The sequence below is a fragment of the Telopea speciosissima genome, chromosome 5 (genome assembly GCF_018873765.1).
Source record: "Telopea speciosissima isolate NSW1024214 ecotype Mountain lineage chromosome 5, Tspe_v1, whole genome shotgun sequence".
Lineage (NCBI taxonomy): Eukaryota > Viridiplantae > Streptophyta > Magnoliopsida > Proteales > Proteaceae > Telopea > Telopea speciosissima.
The window spans coordinates 13437631-13459354 of NC_057920.1; the positions used below are offsets into that span (position 1 = coordinate 13437631).

General features: G+C 37.5%; 1 long non-coding RNA gene across 1 annotated transcript; it reads left to right on the top strand.

Annotated features, from left to right (window-relative positions):
• Nucleotides 1-3: 3 nt before the first annotated feature.
• On the top strand, nt 4-19367 carry LOC122661432. Its single transcript, XR_006332884.1, has 3 exons — nt 4-292; nt 15122-15129; nt 19354-19367. It is a non-coding gene; the product is annotated as an uncharacterized LOC122661432 (long non-coding RNA).
• Nucleotides 19368-21724: the final 2357 nt, after the last annotated feature.

A 21724-nucleotide genomic window follows, 5' to 3' on the forward strand; every position in this document is an offset into this window, starting at 1 on the left:
TCTAATCTCTCTTTCTCAGAGGAATAGAGGAGGATGGATCTCGTGACGTAGATCAAAAGACTTTTTCTGTCTCTCTCTCGCTTCCGATCTCGATCACTTTCTACTGATATCTACTCCGAGATTGAGAATTGGGATTGAGGCTCTGAGTCTTTTGACCTATTCTTCTTTCATTTGTTTGGTTTTCATTGTTAATTATTATCTACTTGATTGTTATCTAATGTATTAAAATTGTTGAAGAAGGATTTGTTTGGGTGTGATCCGAGATTGTAATTTGAGATTTTCTTTGACCTATGTTGTATATCTCTCGATTTTTTTTTCTTATTCGGATGAGACGAGAAGGGAAAAGAATGTGGTTTAGGGCAAGAAAGCGATGTACAAAGTGGAAGGAAAGGGAAGAAGAGGTGCGATTAATAGATTTTTTTTCTATTTGGAATTTCGATTGATGTCATCAATGTCATAGCAACAATAAATTTATTTTCCTTTTCTTTAAATTTTAGATTTCGTTATTTGAATGCTTTTGATTTGTTCCTGATTCCTGAAGATGTGTGGTAGCAGTAAACAAAGTGGCTAGCAACCCAACTCTCTAATTTCACTTGAGCCCTATTCGATATTCGTTGCTTATGAGTTTGTCAGAAGAAGAAGAGGAACAAGAAGAAAGGTCTGAAAGCAGAGCAACAGTAGTTTGTGTTGGATTTGGGAAGAAAGGTCATTCAAAACTCACCTTCTTCCCCATTGATCTTCTTGGTTCATGGAACGGCAATTTGATGGGAGAAGAGAGCAGCAATGGCGGTTCTTCTCTTCGTTTCGGAAGAAGGTTTTGAACTTGAACAAAACAATGTAGATGATTTTAAGTTAGGGTTTTGAAAATGGACTTTGGTTTGGTTTGATAGGGTTGAGTTGGGTTGAATAAGGTTTATAGTGTTGGGTTGAGTAGGGTTTATAGGGGTTCAAATAGGGCTAAAGGGAAATTCAAAAAACTTTTAAATTCATTGAATCCCAGTCGTTGGATGCTCAAAAAAACAGGTGGTGGATTGAGAAACGAGGGAAGTAGGATGGAAGTACATATAGTGGAAGTAGAGGATGTGGATCCTTTCCGGATACCACCCAAGCCCATTTGGACGATTCCAAGTATTCCAAATATAATGCAATATTTGCAACATTTCAATGGAGCCATTCTCAACACGAATCTCATTTTTTTGGATGTAACCTAAAAATATTGGTTAACGGGAAAAAGAAAAAAAAAAAAAAAAAAAAACTATTTCCTCATCAGCAAATGTTTGCAGTATATCATCGGCATGACAACCAAATACTTTTCTTTTCCAAATTTGAGACACACCAAGATTAGATCCAAGACGAAGAACTTCTCACCCAAAACTCAGTAACAGCAAAAGAAGAAGCTCCTACAGAACTAGCAAGCAACAGTGGACTCACCTCTCCCGTGGTGAAAATAAGATCCACGGGACAACAAACAAGTCCACAAACATATTATTTGAATAGAAGATAGAAGGATAGAAATCAGAAAGAGAAAGAAAGGCAGAGATAGAGAAATAGAGTCGAGAAAGAATAGTTTTAGGGAAGATGAAGAAAACGATCCGAAGAGATTAGAAAAGGGGGTTTGGGGCTTGGAGATAAAATCTAGTGAAAAAGGAGAATTGCGTATTGGGAGAAACATCAACGGTTGGGGAACGCCAAAATGGCTTACAATTGGAGCGTCGATATTTAATGGTAGGAGGTTCACATAGATCGCTGACGTGGATGGAAACCTTTTCTTTTAATTTCACATACAGCTGATTTCGTATCCCTCATGTTTTTTTCTCTCTCTCTAAAAAGTAGCCCATCTGAAAGTTAGCCCTCGTCTAGGTATACTGTGATTCTCTTTTTTTTTTAATTTGATAAACATACTGAGATACGATATGTTATAATAAAAAAAAATTAAAACTTCTCTTTTTCTTTAATTATTTAATTTGGTCAAGTACTTGGACAATAGGGTTTTGACTGGGCGAGTTACTTGAATTGAATCAAAATTTTGGAAAATTGATCAAGAGTAGTGTAGACTAGAGCAAGATAAAAAAATGACGAGACTGAGTCATAAATCGTTCAAGGCAAATAAGACTAATCGTGACAAACTCGACGAGTTTGATCGTTTTTTAAAAATTATAAAGTTAGTTCACTTAGAAGCTGAATTGAGTAAAATAATAAATCCGTATTCTAAATTAGTAAGAAATTGTCAACTCCTTGATTCCCTTCTTTGATTGAATGGTGTAAACTCAAAATTCATTGATACGTGATTTCTTGATTTTTTTTTTTCCTGGTTCTCCTATATTTTTTTTTTGTTTTTACTAATTTATACATATTTATTACATTAAAATTTTTTTTTAAAAAAAAAATTGCTTTGACCAAGTTTGACAAGACCAAATCACCAGTTTTTTCTAAAAAGATGAGTCGAGTTTGAAAACTTGGTTTTCCGACTATGGTTCAAAGTGTCAAGCTACAATTAGCATTAGTGAATTTTCTTAAATAAATAACGGATATTCGCATGAAGGTGGGGAAGAGCTAAAATATATCGATTTAAAGATCCACAAGGCTCAGAAAATTTAGGTTGTGTTTGGTATGTATTCTTGGAATGTATTCTACGCCAATTTTGCATTCTTGAACAATAAAACAACTATTTTTGTTATTCGAGAATGCGAAATCAACCTAAAATGCATTCCAAGAATGCATAACAAATGCAACCTTAATCTGAACAAGTTTTGCGGGCAGATGAATTGGGCCTTTCGACTATCGGTTGGGTGTCGACATTCTAGCATATGGTTCGTTGGTGGTTATCGATTGTTTGTCAGGAAAGTAAAGACTGGTCGGGTTTTTTTGAAACCATTAACTGTGGGTGAATACCTCAGTTAGTATTTGTGATTAGTAACTACTAATAAATCCCATGAATGTTTTAGGTGTTGAGTGAGAGAGAGTTGTTGGTTCTTGATGTTTGCTTTCATATAGATGTTTAGCCTTTTGGGATTTGATATGAATGAGAATATCAGTTTGGTGGGCTAATCTACTAGAAATTCTGAAGTAAACGAATGTTCTGGGCAGGGTCATAATTTATGCAGCCTTACCCCTATAGAGAGACTGGTTTCCAGCTTGTGACCACTTGGTCACAATGGAGCAACCTTACCATTGCATCAAGGCCTGCCCTCTAAGGCTAATAAACCTGGGCTGGGTGAGACATGGCGGATGATCCACTACTTGTGCCCACTCGTGATGGTCCATAGACTATGTATAGTGCTTGGGCCTGAGAGTGGACGTCGGACTAAGAGTTTGTTCTCACTAACAACTCAATACAATGATGTCTCTGACCTTAGTGGGCAGATAGCCTAGCAATGGCATTGTGTGTAGGGGTATCACCAGGGAACCCATGACCACTTGGTCACAATAGAACAACTTTGACCATTACATCAAAGAACGACCTCTATATATTGTATAAATATATACTATATAATATAGTGTCGGGTTGGCCCTACCAGGGTTGAGGCCTCAACCCAGGCCCAGTCCGGCCCTGCCAGGGCCATGCAAATATCAAACCCAATTTGGCCATTGCTTTTTCACTGACCCGACCCAGCCCTGTTCGGGTTTTTTAGACACCCCTAATCGTGTGGGTGGAGATTGGGGTAGGAAAATTGTTGGAAAAAAACAATCTCATTTCCCATGGTGTGCAAGTTAGTTGAGATACCCGACAATAAATAATTCTTTATAAAATAATAATACACTGAAACAAATCAATCCAAATGTATAAATACACATTAGTTTAAACGTGAAAAGCCCTTCTAAGATGAAAGGGAAAAACCATGGGACCTTGTCCATGTAAAAAATTTTTCTATAATCAGTAATAGATTACAAGATTTTCTCTCTAGCCAATACTAATACTAGAGTTTAACAAACATAAAAAATAATTGCCTTCTTAGATAACAAAACAGCTCGGGGGATAAACGATCCAAAAATGCATGTTGAATTCCAATCCTCGGGCTGAGAACTACTCCAATTCAACTGTAGAATATGAATGATCTGTTCCAACTACCTGATCAGAACTCCCCTAGAACCCTTGAAATGTTAGCAGACTATTCAATTTTGACAAGCAGAGTATTAGGCCAAAGAAATGGGACTTCTTAGGTCAAATTTGCAACACAAATCTTCTACAGCACATTGTCCTGTCTTGCCTGTGCTACGCAGACACAGGACCAAGCGCAATGATCACCTTACCCCCTCTCGGGCAAGATGCTCGGGTAGGGGTAAGGCGGTCAATGCGTGCAGCCTTGTGTCTACGCAACACGGTAGAACGGGCAGCCCGTGCCGTAGAAGATCTGGATCCTCAAATTTGACAATAGGAGAATGGAAAACTTTGCTATTGTGTGATTTTTTATATTTTTATTTTGTAGGAGGTGGTCAAATTTGTGTGTTAAGAAATGAGACTTCTCGCAAGATATTTGAACAAAATAACAGACTACATTCTCATGGTTGTAATTTGATGAAACATACTGATTTATTCTTAAAAAGGAAAAGTCTTGTTGTAACTAAGGATAGCGAAAAGAAAATTGTAATCTTTGTTATGAAAAATTTTCATGTACCTCTCCTGAGGTATCACGTAATTACAAAAATACCCATCAGTTTTGTGAAATTTTGCACCCCATATTTTTCTAAAATGTTGACACAATTGACCCAATTGCCCTCATCGTCCCCAAATTGTTTCCCTTATTTTTATTCTTGAAGAACCCTAACCTGCAACTGAAACCCTCTTCACCCCTTCACTATCTCTTCTCCTTCTTCTAAAACCTAATCGAATTGTCTCTCCAACATTGCCACCGACCATCGAAGTGATCCTAGAACACAGGTCTCAATATGGATTCATCCTTGTAAGACCAGACGACTGAACCTAAAAAGTTTCGCCCTAAGAAATCCAAGGATTTGAGCAGTGGACTTTGTTCAACTTCACCATTAAAATCCATGTGAATTAACGAAGGGGACAAAGGGAACCATGGAATTTCTTGAGAAATTATTGGTATCCATGATTTTATTTGTAAAACAGAAAAATTGTACAGTAATTTTTCATGAATCCCTTTCTAGGATTCATGCCGTCTGTAAACTACCTTACTATGCAATTATGCAACTCCAAGGCCTGCAGACCTGATGGGTCCAATTTTCAAACTCATTTGGGGTTTAATCAAGCAAAAGAAATAGAATGAGACAAGAGCTTAAAGTGTTCAAAGCCTAAAACTAAACACATGAAACCTAGAGTTGAGAGCCTGAATCAAATGGAAAGATGTAAAATATAAAATTCAGTATATCTTCCCCCAATGGGATTCTTCGATTTATAGCCTACCCCAACACCGAACAACCAGAAATGTTTCCCCAATTGGAGTTTTTCTACCGGGCCTACATAAGGACTGGGCTGTGCCGGTCTTGCAATGAAAATCTCAGCTCTTAAGAAAAATAGAATATTTGTTTTATTATCTCCGTCATTGTTTGCTGTGTTTTCTATTACTTTTATAATCAAAGTTTGTTACAATGGCTGATTACAAGAGAAGATTACAATAGATAAGGAGGTGAAGTGAGATAAGGATTACAAGAGATAGGCTTGGGGTTTGTTTTCCTGAAGAATAGGTTAATCGGTTATCAGCCCTAAACCCATCCCAACATGAGCTGGGATCAGGGTTTAAAAAACCGGATCGGATTCAGGCCAATCCTGATTTCCCTCCAATCCGGTTCTTGCCGATTCTGTACAGAAAACCATATATTTCTTAAATATATCGATTCGGCCCAATCCATATTGGAATCAGCTTGGACCGATCCAAATACCGATTCTGGATTTTTAAACCCTAGTTGGGATTTCACGTCCTATTGTTGCCACATTGTAATGTGCTATGGTATCTACCCTTGAAAATTAGGGAGACCAATTTGTTTTTGAAAAATATAGATTCAAAACCATTTTGAGTCGAGGGGAAGGCTGATTTGTCACACCAATACATACATGGATAACGTATTAACTTTTTATTAAATTTTGAGTCCCATCTCTAAGAGTTGCTGCTCCAAAACCTATATATAACCAGGGCGGCGTGCGCTACCTGATCGGGTAGCATTCTCTTTACCTTTTTCTTAAGGGAAAATTTCACGGACACCCCCTATAATTATTCGAAATGACAAGAACACCCTAAATTTTGTCAAAATGGCAATCTTCCCCTTGACGTTAAGCAAGGTTACACCCAAGATAAAATGACGATTTTACCCTCTTAGTAAGAGTTACCATCCAAAGTGACAATGTCAATTTTACCCTTTTAGTAAATTTTCCTAAAAATTACTAAGAAATCTATCATCTTCCACATTTCTCTTCCCACTGGAGAGCGTTGAGGCACCGTAGGAGAGCACAACCACCGTGGACGGCCATCAGCTACTCCAACTCCAGCTGTCGACAATCAACTCCGGTGATTTTTTCTTCGGCGATGATTACTTGCAGCAACTCATCATCACCCACAGTAAGAAAGTGAAACAAGAAATTGTAAGTGACCTATTGACCTAGGATTCCATTAAACTGTTCATTTTGATGTTTAGTGTTAAACATACATAAGTATTCAATGTAAGTTCAAGTTAAAGAAGGAAAGAAATCGAAATTTCTCTACATAGTATATACCTTCAGAACTCACGAGCTTGGCTGATTCAAAGGACACGAATGTTGCGAAGCAATTCAAAGCAAGAAGTTTGATAAGTGCTCCACAAAATAACTTCTGAGCTACCAAATCAGCTTCCATTTTGTTGTTGCAGCGGATCTTACTTCGTTTTGGACCAAAAAATCTAGCGGGTGGAAGTAAGGGAAAGTGAAAACAGAGGAAATAAATATCGGAGAAAGAAGAATAACAGAGAACTCCATGGTGGCATATTATCCCCACTGGTCTCCATCGGAATATCTTCATAGGCATCAAAGTTAATGCCACCGTAGCCAGGTCATCCCAAATCAGACCTTGGACCGCCCTAACGATTTCCACCTAAAGCAGCATCAAACTTGGGTCGATCATTACTAACGGAAGAGCCATTGAATACGGTGGCTGGTTACAGAGGTGTGGAGGAACATAAGACGCTTTTGCAGGACGTGAAGTGCTACCAACTTCTCCTTTTGCATGTATTTCTCTAATCCCCCTCTCCTCTCTTTCTTTTCTTTGCCTCACTTCTTAAACCTCTGCAACTTTGCAACATCAAGCAAGCAAGCATTATCCTCTCTCTTTGTGTCTCACCATTCATCTTAGACTCAGAGCTTGTGTTTCATACAAGGTTAAAAGAGCAGGGTGGGGTGGAGTTGCAGGAAAGGGGTTGCAAGAGGAGAAAGAAGAAGAAGAAGAAGCCCCATGGCCCTCTTCCCTGTTCTTGCTTCTTCCACCGTCAATCAAAGAGAAAATGAAAATTTAAGATTTTATTTTTTTTTGTAAGTTTGGATTGGTTAGAATCGATTAGGAATTGGAATCGGAACCGGCCCACCCATTAGCTAATGGACCCGGATCGCAAGTTTGGAACCTGTTAACTTATTGGTCCGGATCTGGTCCTGACTTCTTAGGGCCAGAACCGTTAAACAACCGGACCAATTGACCATTAGCCCTGACCCTCGGCACCTTTTAATTTGTTCCGATGGATCAAAAATCAAATTTCTTTTGGTCGGTCCAACTTTGGCCTTCTATCGGCTTTCTGCTTGTCGAGCAGTTTACCCTCTCATGCCGGCTTGTTTTTCGCCGTCAAACTCATGAAAGACTCAAAAAACGACTAATGCCCGCTTACCAATACACAGCTTAGCTATCGGTCAATGTTTTGGGTTTGCAGACCATCTCCCTAAGTGGTCAGTCACGATCTTGGCTTTCAGTTGTGCAGGACCGATTAGGCTCAAACCCGCAGTAGGATTGCAATTAAACCCTGATTCAGAGGGGTTAATTCCAGGTTAACGTCTTTGAATTATTGGTTTGCATGAGCTACTCGTAACTGAAGAGGTGAATACAAGCTTTCTGCTTCTTATGCTTCTACAGATCACCGGAAGAGCTTGGTTTCTCAATCTGCTACGATCCACACTCCCACCATCAAAACCATCGTTTACCCATGTTCGTCGTCTTTATATGACAGATGCACATGTATGCAACTCCTACATTCGCATTCTTCAATGCCACTCAGGAATCCGCGCGATCGAGCAAGTTCATGCCCGTGTCCTTATTGAAGGATCTTCTCGAAACAGTTTCTGCGCAACCCATCTCGTCAAATCTTACGCCAAGACAGGAAACATCCATGCCGCGCACCTGGTTTTTGAATCGGTCCCCAAGAAGACCGTTTTCCTCTGGAACGCAATTATACGGGCTTGTAGCGGGAATGGATTGTGGTTGGAGATCACCCAATTGTACAGGCGGATGGAAGAGGAAAGAGTTGAACCTGATAGTTACACTCTCCCCTTTGTGATAAAGGCCTTTGCTTTTCTACATTCCCTTGAAGAAGGAAAGAGAATGCACAGTCTAGCAAATCAAACTGGGTTGTTGAGTAATCTCTATGTGGCAACTGCTTTGATTGAAATGTATTTTGAATTTGATGAGGTCAACATCGCACGTAAGATTTTCGATGCAATGCCGGAACGGGATGTCGTTGCTTGGACTTCCATGATATCTGGTTACGTTGATTCAGGAAATCATATGGAGGCCCGGCGTGTTTTCAGAGAGATGAGATATGGGGACGAGAAACCCAACTGGGTTACTATTCTTTGCCTTATTCCAGCTTGTCATCGTTCAATACATGCTTTTGTAATTAAATCAGGCTTGAATTTCTGCGTGGAGGTGGAGACGGCGATCCTTGATATGTATGCGAAAGGTGGAGATGTCGCGACCGCCCGTTGTTTGTTCGACAGGATCCCTGAAAGGAGTTTGATTTCTTGGACTGCAATGGTTAGTGGATATTCCCAGAATGGATATGCCCACGAAGCACTTTTGCTATTTCATGAAATGATGAAAGTGGCACATCTTAAGCCAGATTTCATTATTGCAACTAGCGTTCTTCAAGCCTCCGCGCAACTTGGTTCACTGGGCTGCGGAGAGATGATCCACGCCTACATCATTCGAGTTGGGGCCCAAATCCAACTGTTGGTTGGAACAGCTTTGGTAGACTTGTATGCAAAATGTGGAAGCATAACTGCTGCACAAATGGTCTTTAATGAGATTGACAATCCAAATATGATAGCATGGAGTACTCTGATAGCAGCGTATGGGCATCATGGGCTTGGTTCTAAAGCACTTGATCTTTTTGGGCAGATGAAGCATAATGGTTTTGTGCCTGATGAAACTGCATTTGTCAGTGTGTTATCTGCTTGTAGTCATTCGGGCCTTGTTCGTGCAGGGTGGGAGTATTTCACATCAATGGTGCAAACATACAAATTGATACCCAAATCAAAGCACTATGCGTGCATGGTAGATCTTCTGGGTCGAGCAGGCCTTGTGGATGAGGCATGCAATCTTATCAAAACAATGCAGGTTGAGCCAGATGCAAATGTATGGGGAGCCCTGCTCTCTGCATGCAGAGTGAAAGGAAACGTTACTGTTGCTGAGTTTGCATTTAGGAGACTGCTTGAGCTAGAGCCTGATAATGTAGAATATCATGTGCTCTTGGCTAATATATATGCAGGATGTGGGAGATGGGATGAGGCGTCTAAGTTAAGGTCTGTTTCAGGGAGGAAGGGTGAGAGGAAAACACCAGGATGCAGCACTGTACAAGTGAACTGCGATAGCAATTCATTTTTCACTGGCACTCAAATAACATAAAATCCAACACTTCGATGATCTATAGTCTGCTAATGAAAAGCATGCAAGGGATTTATAGTGAGACGCCTAACCTTGTCTATATTATAGTGACCATGTTGAAAATTACAAGGAATATAGTTCTCTTATCTTAACTTACCATGATGCTTATACGGGACCATGCTAGTTTCATGTATTTTCTCTTTCTATTTTCTGAATCGATCAAGTGTAAAATTCTCCTGTACCTTCTATTCAAGGTACATGTCCTGGTAGCTCAGATGTAAATGAACTTTGACATAACCTAACATAAGATATGATTTGGAGTATGCAATGAAATTTTCCAGCCTCCACCATCAGTAAGGCAACCATAAGATATTCCAAACATAGAAAAATGACATGATTTTGTATGTATCACATGTTGTCCTCTAGAAGGTATGACCTCATCCAGCTGCTGCACACTCTATTCGAGCTCCCGCGCATCATCTGAATAGCTCAACATGTAAAGCATGGAAATCTCAAATCTTACCCATACTTGCAATAGAGATTTATTGAATCTAACATTATTTGATTCAATAAGGAACAAACATATCATTCTGTCAATTTGGAGTTTTGTCCCCTTTCCATCATCAAAAGGAACATTCACATCAGTAAATCAAGACTAGATCCGTTAATTTCATCGAGTACAAAACATTTAATTATTTTAAGGAAACTGTCTGTTTGGAGTTCACATGTGCTACAGTCAAAACTTTTGGCTTGCTGCATACAAACTAGTAATCAGACCAATGATTTGTTTAGTAACATATTCTCTTCTTTCTTAAAGGGGAAAGCTTCAGCAAAGAATACTGAAGGCAGGCAGTAGCAGGAGTTCCTCCAGCATTGTTGGACATACTCTGCAAGGGTGTTTCAACTATCTTGGCACTTTTCCAAACTGTGCAAGCTCTTTAAGCCAGAAGATTCAACTACAAGCCACCTATTGAAAATACCAACCAGAATTGATCAATTCTGGTAAGTGGTAATCATTTTGGACACTTAATTAAAATTGATTATGACTCTGCTTCCAAATTCCAATATGTTGAACCTAGACTCCATGATTATTTTACTAGTGTTCGACTGCTGCACGAGCATCCTCGCAATGTGGTTGTCTCCATTTACGATCTAGGCTCCCCCTTTCTTCTGTTTTCTGTATCTTTAATTTCTCAACAATAAGATACAACAAGTCTTGCAAGCCAACTCCCCGTGATGGCAGATTTTCCACACGTTGAAAACTACGAGAATCAGTCTGGATAAGAAACAGTTTTCCAGTCTTCAGAGGACTCTCCTAGGCTTTTGTTGGTTGCAAGGGGAATGCAAATATTTTGAGGTAATGTAAAACTTACTTTCTGGGGAAAAATTTTAGGTGTTTGGTTTGCAGGGAAATGTATTTTACATGGAGCATAAATTTCATTTGTAGATTAATATTGCTATTTTTATTTCCCAACTAAAAGTGAACTTAAAATCAAAACCAATGGAATTCTCGTCCTCGCGGCACTGTTATTTTTTCGATGGAAATTTCAACCTCGCGCTGGTTCTCTCTTTGAGAAGCCCGGAAGCTCTGAGGTAGATCAACCTCATGGTGCTGGTTTCTCCCTAAAGGCACTGACAAGCTCGGAAGGTATGAGAAAGATTGAAAATTGAGCAACTCCGATCTGATCAGGTACTAGATCTTTTGCATTTTGATGATTTGAATCTAAATAGAATGAATCGAGTTCAATGAGTGAAAAAAACCTAGTCCCCCCCCGACTGTTGTCTCTTTCCTTTACTTCTTCTTTAAATCATCCTCCTCCTTTGATTCTAATCACGATTCCATAAATTTGTTCACTGCATTTCTTTATGATAGATTCTCAACTATTTTTTCTGGGTGGCTTGAACATAGATCCGTCAGCATCCAACAAATAAGCAACGGACACATTCTGTACTTAGGGTTTCCTGTTTCTCTGCTCAATAGAGAGAAGGAGAGACGCCATATCGATAAGCAACATTTTACCAGAAAACAAAATTTATCAAGGCGAGAGACGCATTTCAATAATCAATATCCTTCTTCTTCGTTACTTTACCCCGCGTTTCGAGTTTTGCAGATCAGAATGGTTGAAAGACATCAGATTGGCTGAGGTTGGCTTCAGAGTCTTGGTCTCTCAATCACCTATTCTCAGACTGCAGATAGAGCAGCACTTTAAGCACAACATGAATAGAGTAGATCATGTTTGCTGAAAGCTACCAATATTTTACTTGTATTTGCATCATAGTCTCACTTTATGCATGTTTCTTTTGATACAGTCTTTCCCTTCTTAATTTTAGTGTTACATTCTTTCTTTGAATCCATTCCTTTCTACTTCTTCATCTAATCAAGCTGAGAAATAAATCAGAATTTGTATTTTCCCTTTATCTTCTCCTTTTCTGATTAAGCTGATTTCTAGTGCATGAGTTTTTCCTTTTGAGTAAAATTTGTAGTGCAAGAATTACTCCACTGCTGCTGTGGTTTAATTTAGGTATACTTCCCATGGTTCTGATTCAGTCAAATAGTCAAATGTGTCCACAAGAGCTTAATATCATGCATTTTTCTCTTCCCCACTCCTTTCCCCATTGTAATAACTTAGCTTACTTCTTGAGAAAATAACTTTGTTACTTCTTGAGAACAATGCAATGACTTCATTCATGTATAGCATGGAATTCTATACTTAAGTCCTGGTTTCAAATGGTACAATCTGTAAACGACCCCAAAAACAAGGGGAAGATCAGATCAGTTTAACAGTCCATACTTTTAATAATTAATTTCAACACACACATCCCCCCCCCCCCCCAAAGAGTTGGAACCAACTCGGTTATCGTGAGCAAATTTTTAAATCCGACCAACTCAATTTCAACAGTCTTAAGTTCACAAACTACTGAATTGGAGCTCTAAAACGAGGGGGATAATAGAAATGCAGTAATATACCAACTGCAAAGATATCGCGTGGGGCAATATCAAATGCACTATTTCCAAATCAGACTAAAGTTAAAAACAGATCTGTCCCATCTATCATATTTCAAATCATCTATGGAGAAGGAAACCTGTTGTGAATTTGTGATTGAGGATTTGTTAGCTCAAAAGGGGAAGGCAATAATGTTGGCATAAAACAAGGGAAAATGGAGGTGGGTAGGATTTCAGGTCTTCTGAGTTTCCTTTATATGTCGGTTTGGGCATTCCTGTACGAGTCTTTCAGGTATACCCCACAGCTTTTCTGGTGGTGCTTTCATATCTATGGGGACTCAACTTTGTTGCGTGTTCTTTCTTTATTTATTTTTTTCTCCACCACCACCTCCTCCTCCTCCTCCTCCTAGACCCGATGAATGTTATTGTGTATATGTTCTTTAGAGTTTTAGCTACATAACTGAATGTATAGATATGGTAAATAATTTCCACTGCAACTCTATCTGGGTTGGGTTTTGTAATCATAAAATTTACTTAGAATTTTATGCCATGCTTCTATTGCAAAATACATGTTCCTTTTAGTTTTACAGTGTCCGGATGCTATCAGCTCCTGAGTAACTGTATCTGACTTCAAATTGTTATCTGGAAGCTAGTATACCTTGGGTTCCCACTCTACCCTCACCCCCACCCGCCCCCCCACTAAAATAATAATAAACAAATAGATAGAGTGGGGGAAAAAGAAAATTAGGCCAAAATTAGTTTATAGACTTCAGTAAGTGCCTGTTTGACTCGTTTTGTTGTTACTATCTCTACAGTTGCTCTAGAGCTTCATTGAATTCTTGTCTTTTTTGTATTTAATCAAAGTCATGTCCAGACTTTCTGGACTTGGAAGTTGCTACTGTTTCATTCAAGTCTTTGCTAACGATTGCTATAGTTATGGGCTCTGTTGAATAAGCTTTGAGTCCAATTTCAATTTATTATGATGTCAAGAAGCTGTTTCTGTGAATGTACTCGAGTCCCCTGATCTTTGTAACTGAAAACTATGTTCCTTCAACACATTTTAGTTTTCCTGCTCGAACAGGGGAAAAAGGGTTTCTAAAACTCATGATGTAGATATGTCTCTTTCCTCATAATTTGGTATCTTTAATTCTGCATAAAAAAAAAAATTAAATAAAAGTTTACTAAACCCAGATGTACTCGCAAGGCTTCTTTCAATTGTTGTTATGCATGAAGCTACACAAGATCACACTCACGAATCCTTGTACTAGCAAGTTTTGGGTTGAGAAGGAGAAGCTTTTGGGTGGGTCTTATGGACCCTGGATCTGGAGCCCATCAAAATCTTTAATTCTCAGGAGTTGGTTACACTTTATTACTTTTACCAAATCGAACAACATTTGAATTGCACTTACTTTTGAACTGCATTAGAATTAGTTCTTCCATTTATCTTTGAAACATGTTGTATGTTGTTCCACACTAAGTTAAATGTGCTTCATTAATAATTGTTTCTCTTTGATAAATTATTTTAAATGTCGGTGCTGGTTCTTCCTATTTAGATGTTGGATTGTCAACAATAAGTGTATATAAATCTGCTTTTATTTTTCACTATGATAGACATCATGTTGAATAGTTTTTATGTAGGACTCATACATAAAGGGAGACAGTGACTCTGAGGAGAAACTTATTATTATTTTTGATAGAAGGAGAAACTTATTATTGACATTGCATCTTCAGTAGCAATGACAACAGCTGTGGCAGATAGAAGAAACACTTCAGAAGCATGTTAAAGATACTCGGCTATCCCCCGAAAGGGAAATTAGAAGTAGCACTTTCAAAGTTAGATCACAGATCTCTTTCATGACCTTGGATTGAACTACCAGAAAACTTGAAGCCCCATTTACTTCAAAATCCGCTACCTTGGCCGACAATTTGGTGAAGAAGGAACTATCAATAAACGATAAATCAACAATGGAAAATCCTCCAAGCCACTTATCCTTCCAGAAACTGATATTTGTTCCATCTCAAACCATCCACTTTTCATTATCAGACACAAATTATAATGTCCAGCCAGATCAAAGAAGAGAGGGAAGTGGACCTAAGAGCTCCATCCTGAGTCAACTACTTACCTCTAGATCTCTCCTCCCACCTGGAAAGAACATTTGAAAAAGAATTTGGAGTAAAACTTCATGATGTTCCACCAGCATATACCACATATTTTCAGATAATTATTTACTTGCAGGGGGAATAAAGACTCATTACTAAACCTCCACAGCCATTTTGCCAAGAAAGCCTTGCTCATAGGTCTCATCAGACTGGGCAATCAAGATTCAACTTAGGAGAAAGTTTTCCTGCACCATGGGTGCATGAAAAGTACATCTATCTAGAGTTATAAATGTTATGCCCCTATAGTACAAAGTTGTTAATACTTCTTGATTGTTTCCCAATATCCTCTAGACATCATCCGAACTTCTCGGTCAAGGGATTCTGATCTTGGGTGAAGGAAAACTCCCTCCTTGAACTTACGCCACTTCTCTTTGTCCTCTATAGTCCAGACCATCGCAAAGTAATTTTCTGATTATTTTTGCATTTCTCTTAGTAATTGATACCGGTATCAGCAAGTTGGACATAAGATACAGTAGAATACTATAAAAATAACCTCAGATCAAGGCCAATTTTCCCCACAGCTACTTCTTCTGGACAAGGAACCTTCTCTCTCTTCTCTCCAGTGGAGGATTCCAATATGAAGAACATTTAGGCCTCAATCCATTTGGCATCCCAAAATAATTGAAGGATGTTTTTTTCGTTGTTACCAAATGAACTTAAAAGTTGTAATTCTCTTTTGAGTGTCCTAGTTAGGAATAAAGAAGAAATTTTAATCATTATGTCACTGTCAAGAGTTGTCCTTATCTTATACGTTTTTTGAGTTGACATGTGAAACGACAAGCTTTTGCCTTCAGTAAAAAGAAAATCATGTATTATATTTAAAGAGCAAAAACAGTAAGGAGACAGTTTCTTTTTCACTTTGGCTATAACAAGATTTACCCATAATTAAAAGAGGGGGCAAGGGTTCTCTGGGCTGCTAAGGACACCCTATGTCTCCACACAATGATTTTTAAATTTATTTTTTAAGAGAGAAAAAATAGAGGGAAAAAGAATGTTAATGGTTGCGTGGTTACTGTGCCCAAACATAGGACCGCATGAATTTATTATTCAGCCCTCAATGAAATAAAAAATCTCATTCAGGTAGATCCCCCTATACACACTCATTGGTCTCTACACTGGTACATACGTTACATGATCAAACATCGATCTCTTACCCAAAAATATATAAATACTTCTCTCAGGACAAAGTGAACATACAATTATGTGAAGGGGCCGTAGAGTACCCCGGTAGTTCAGAGAACTTTTTCCCCCAAAACAGACCTAATTACCCTCAACCCATGATGCACAACCCCTAATATTCAACATCATAAATTGCTGGATAACTTCATGGGATTCTTGGAAACCACCAATCTATAACATGAAACCATAACAATTGAACTAAAAACATCATGACAAGTCGACAACCCTAAATGTGAAACAATATATGTCAATCTTTAAAACTTAAACCAGGAAATCACAACTATTTTTGATACCAAGGAAAACAAGGGAAAATTTTCATACAATGTAGGCAACATGGTTGAAATAAGTTATCAAATTTGACGGTTGGACTTAACACTTAATTTTGGGATTCATTTTATGCATTACATGATTAAAATAGGAAAACGTTTTTTGTCTAGAAGCATGGTCTACGTCAGCGCTCCCTTGTGTCTATCTCTTTGCTCTCCTTTGAAATGTCATCTCTTCCCCTATTATGGAGGAGAGAGATAAATTCAAGAAATACTGACATAAACCACGCTCCCGATTGAAAAAAAGTGTGGATTAGGTTCACGTATGAAGACGATCCTTGAGATCTGAACACCACCCACATGGGATCTAGAGGGGGCACCTGAGCCCGACTCTTGGAAAATATTATTCAAAATATGCATTAGCTTTAACTCAAAGAGAGACTAACTTTCCATTCCGTTACATCAATAGTTTGGATTGCCAACCATTTAGGTTATGATTGTCATTTTCTAGACAATTACCCAAAAAAAGATTGTCATTTTCTAGACATGATTTTACCCAAAAGTAGTTTATAATAGTTATCTTTTTCGCTTCATCTACTTGGATAGCAACAATGTGGCGTGTCCACTGAAGAGAGGAAAATGAAAGACAATAACATCACTTACAAGTAATTCTAAAATCAAATTGAAAAGCTATCATTTTGCAGTCGTATGGTTATGTTTGAGGTTAAATTTATCTCTATAATCAAAGTCGGACTCCCATTTGTCATATGGTTTTGTAATGAACAATAAAACAAAAATAGTGATTTGCATAATCCAGAGGATATTTTTAGATCAACACAAATATCTGTAATGTGACAAATCAGATGAGACTGCACTATTGTGAACAATTAGAGTCTAAGGTCTCTTGCCTAAGAATTTAACTCGTCTCCAAGGAGGCGTGCGCCCAAGGTGCTGCCAGGGGGCATCCAGCGGTTGAGCTGTCCTGTACACATCTCGGTGTATGCCTAGGAATATGTGCAGCATAGCCCAACGGCTGGCAGTGCCCTGGGCGTTCCCTGCTCTCTGGAGACGATCCTAATCCCTTGCCTACAGTTCAAGTCTCAATCCAAATGGAATTTTGATAAATGGCAAAATTCATGACTTCGAACAAGATGTATCCTAATACGTGGGAGAATATATGACGTAATTTTTTAGCATGAAATTTGGCGCATGACCAATCCAAACAATTATTTAATCATTCAATGGTCAGAATTGCCACATTATCTTTCCAATGACACAATTAGGTGAACAATCCATAGATTCTACGGTGGACTGCATGGTCTAGGAAATCATTGTTCTATAGGTCTTCTACTAAATAGAATCTTTCACATTAAATATTGAGTGATGAATGGAAACGAGTCAATTTTTTAGTAAAAGCAATGAGCATCGGGAGTGACGTGTACTTTACCCAAGAATATATAGGGGGTATTCAAAGTCATTTATATTATATAGAATATATTGGGCTGTATAGTACTATATTATAAATCATCAGAGAAAATGTTGTCATGTCCTGTGAAGGGATTGTTTCCTAAATTTGCTCCGGTTAAATTGGCCATTTATTATGTAGTACATCCCTCATATTGGCTCCGTGTCACGTTTTGGGACCTATTTCAACTAATTGACAGTCTATGTAATGTCATTTTACCTATGTATTTTCAACTGTCGTATGTCAAAATTATATTTAATCATTTCTTAAAGTTTTATATTGTCACATGAAAGTGCATATGTGCAAAAATTACTGGTAGAAAAATGACAACAAAAATGGAGAGTCGAATGAGCATGTTCTATCCTTAAGATAGTATTTGCACCAAAATTGCGAAGTGCAAAATGCACCATTAAAGCGCCACATTGCTCCTCAGGCACGCGCTCGAACGGTCACCATCCTCGCCAGTGCACCTTAGAATATTCAAATATAACATGTGATAGTAGAGTACTAACACATATATCCTAAACAAACTTCTTCTTCACAGCTGATGTCAATAATTTGAAAATATCTACAATTACCAAATTGATAGATGGTGAAATGGACAATATGTCTACAAAATTCAAATGCTTACTTAGCTTCGACTAGATTTATTCATGATAATGTAGTGTGTTTTTGTTAATGAATTGTGAAGGAAACATAGAAATGATTTTCGCTAATTTAACCTAACTTTTGATCCAAAAGATTGTTGGATTTCTTGCTAAAGCATTAAGGTAAATGCCATCTTGGGCTCCACAATGTACTACTGAACTTACAGAATACACATTTAGTTGTGCCACATGGAGGGCTAATGTGATAATTCCAAACATTGGACATATAGGGGATGGTTGACTACATGTTAAATGTCAATCTCAAATTAAAGCATGTACATTCACTTGTATTGACATGCACCCTTTTGGTAGTCTTGGATTTTACACGTTTTATTTTGGCACTTGGTCATTTCTTTTGGACTGAAACTTGACATGTGAGTAATGAAGTTAAAATCTCAACTCCATCCAACATTCCATGTGAGAGAAATAGGTGTTCTTCCATATATTGGCTATTTAGATAAATTGTTTATAAAATTTAATTCAATTTCATTGGTAACCGAGAAACTAACGAAATACCCCTTTAAGGGTGTTAAAAAATACCACAAAGGAGGGGGGAAGGGAATTTTTATTTTATTTTATTTTTTGGTAATAGAAGAGAAAATTATTCAAATTGAACAAAATGGCTATAAGACCATCTTTGGTGCATGTAATTACCAAAATAAGCAATGTGAGAAACCTGCTGTAATAATTCTATTTTATAAAATGAGGCTTAAATACATTTTTGGAGAGTCAAATTACTTAAATGATCTTCACATTAGATGTTAGATTTATGTTCAGTCTAGTCGGTTCAATTAAGTTAGTCTCATTTTTTGACACCCCTAGTTAATTTGATCTCATTATTAAGTTACCATTAGTTATACTAAATCATAACCTCCAATCATTGTCTTTTTCTTTTTAGCTAAATCTCTTACCATTGTCAATTTTTTTTTCTTTTATTGCACGGTAAATTACACATCATCCCCTGATTTTCAAACGAAACTCAAATCACTCCCTGATTTTTTAAAATACTCGTCTGTTCCCCTCTAACAGTGTTAGTCTGCTGTTAGTTATTGGTATGAAAGGACTATTTTACCCTTATACTAAAGCATTAGAATTAAATTTACAATACTAATTTTCAAAATCTATGTTTGAATGTTAAGGGTAATTTAAGGATTTAAATTTAGAGTAAACTTCTTGTAGATCCCAAGATTTTTAAAACCTTACTTACAGATCCATAAACCTCACGGTGTTAGTTTAATAAAGAAAAAGATCAAAATAGACTTTGTACATCTTTAATAAAAATACAAAAGCTGTCTTAAAACACAATTCTACCTTTTTTTAGTGAAGGATTAAGAATCATACAAGGAGAGGGCATAAGAAATAAAGGAGATGGCATAATGGGAAAACTAAAGAATAAAGTAAAGGGGTTAAGAGGGGGTTAAGAATCGTGGAAAGAAGACTTGCTTCTTCAACCTTCAGTCACTAACAACACCCAGCGAAAAGGAGAACAACTCAGATCGAGGGAACTCCCACGACTGGCCTCTGTTTGGCCTGAAATTTCAGATGCAGAGTGGCAATCCCAAGCCCTATTAAACCCAGGTGGTAGTTCTTGCAAACAGCAAGCTGGGATCTCAATCCGGAAACCTGCAACAAAGCTTGACGGTACAAGAGTCAGATCTGATTTTTACCTGAAAATGAAATCCGTTTCATTCATGGAATGGTCTTGATGAACACAAAGTCATAAAATGACAGAACAAATTTTGAAACTCATCGCTTACATGACCGAACCTCAATATTTTTTTCTTTCATGAAAGAGGGGTCACCTTCATGGCTACTAGTTCTTTCTACGATCCTGACACTGGAGACAGAGATTGATTGCAAAAGAGAAAAGTCATGGGGCATGACATCCCATGTTTTCATATCTCTCTCTCATGACTGAGACTACATGAATTTTCAAGAGAATTAAAAGTAAAGGTAACTAAAGTTTTTGATTTTGATGCATACCGTTTTCTTTACTGTATTTATTTTATTAATTATAATTTATTTAAAAAATATTAAAAGATATAGGATTTGAGAATAAATGAGTATTCAGTTCGATTTCGATTCAAATCAACAGATTTGGACATGAAACCAAAATCGAATCGAACTGAATTAACTTATCATACATCTAAATCAAAATCAAACCAAATTAATTTGGTTTAGCTCGATTCGATTAATTCGGCTTTGTATCGAGTTCGATTTTCGATTTTAATTTGGTTTTCACACCCTTAATAAAACTAACGATATGGACTAATTTGTCATATTGGGGTTTAATACCGGGGGTGATTTGAGTTTCATTTGAAAATCAGGGGTTGACGTATAATTTACCCAAAATATAAACTTTGATAGTACCTTTATATTTTTAGGGAGTGGGTTCCTCATGCTTTTAGAACAGGGGAATCTCCTACGCTACACTAGTAGCTCTGTGAGGAGCAATATCATCCACGTGGGCCCAAATGATGGGGAAAAATGAGAAAAGAAAAACCATAAATGAGAAAGTGTACACTACATTGAAGTTGTTGCATGGGAAACTCTTTCCATATTTTTTAAAGAAAAAATGAATAAATAAAGGAAAAATCTTTAAATCTTGTTGTAACAAAGGTTGATTGAAAAAATATTATAATTTTACCTTTTTGTCTTTTTTGTATAACATATATTTTTAAAAAATAATGAAAATTACATCAATTTAAATTCGTACTCGAAAAATATGTAACCTTTAATAAGGATATAACGATATAATGATAAGTCAATTTAAAATATTTTTGTATAATTCTTTTTTAGATAAGAGATTGTTGCTTGGTTGTGTAACCCCTGCGTGGGAACCAATGAGAATGTACATAGGCATGTACTAAAAATGAGATTTTTGATTTCATTGAGGGTCGAATGGTAATTTTGCACTACTTTTCACATTATCATACAACAAAATGCACTTATAATAAGGGCGACGTTCTCTATGGAGGAGCTTGGCTCCTATGCATACGAGGACCAATGAGAGCATGTGCATTGGCATCATGGGGGTGAGGCGGTCATTCCCCTATGTCTAGGCGTGGACTGTACACTCTTCTACTCAAAATTTTCTCTCATAAGTAAATAAAGAATAAACGAAAAAGACAAACGCACTACCTATAAATAAATAAAGAGTAAATTACTCAGACCTCTCCTGACAATTCAGGAAACCTCGTCTGTGTTTCTAACAACTCTCCAGATCTCGCCCACTTTTCAAACTTAATTTCACTTAACTCAAATCCGTT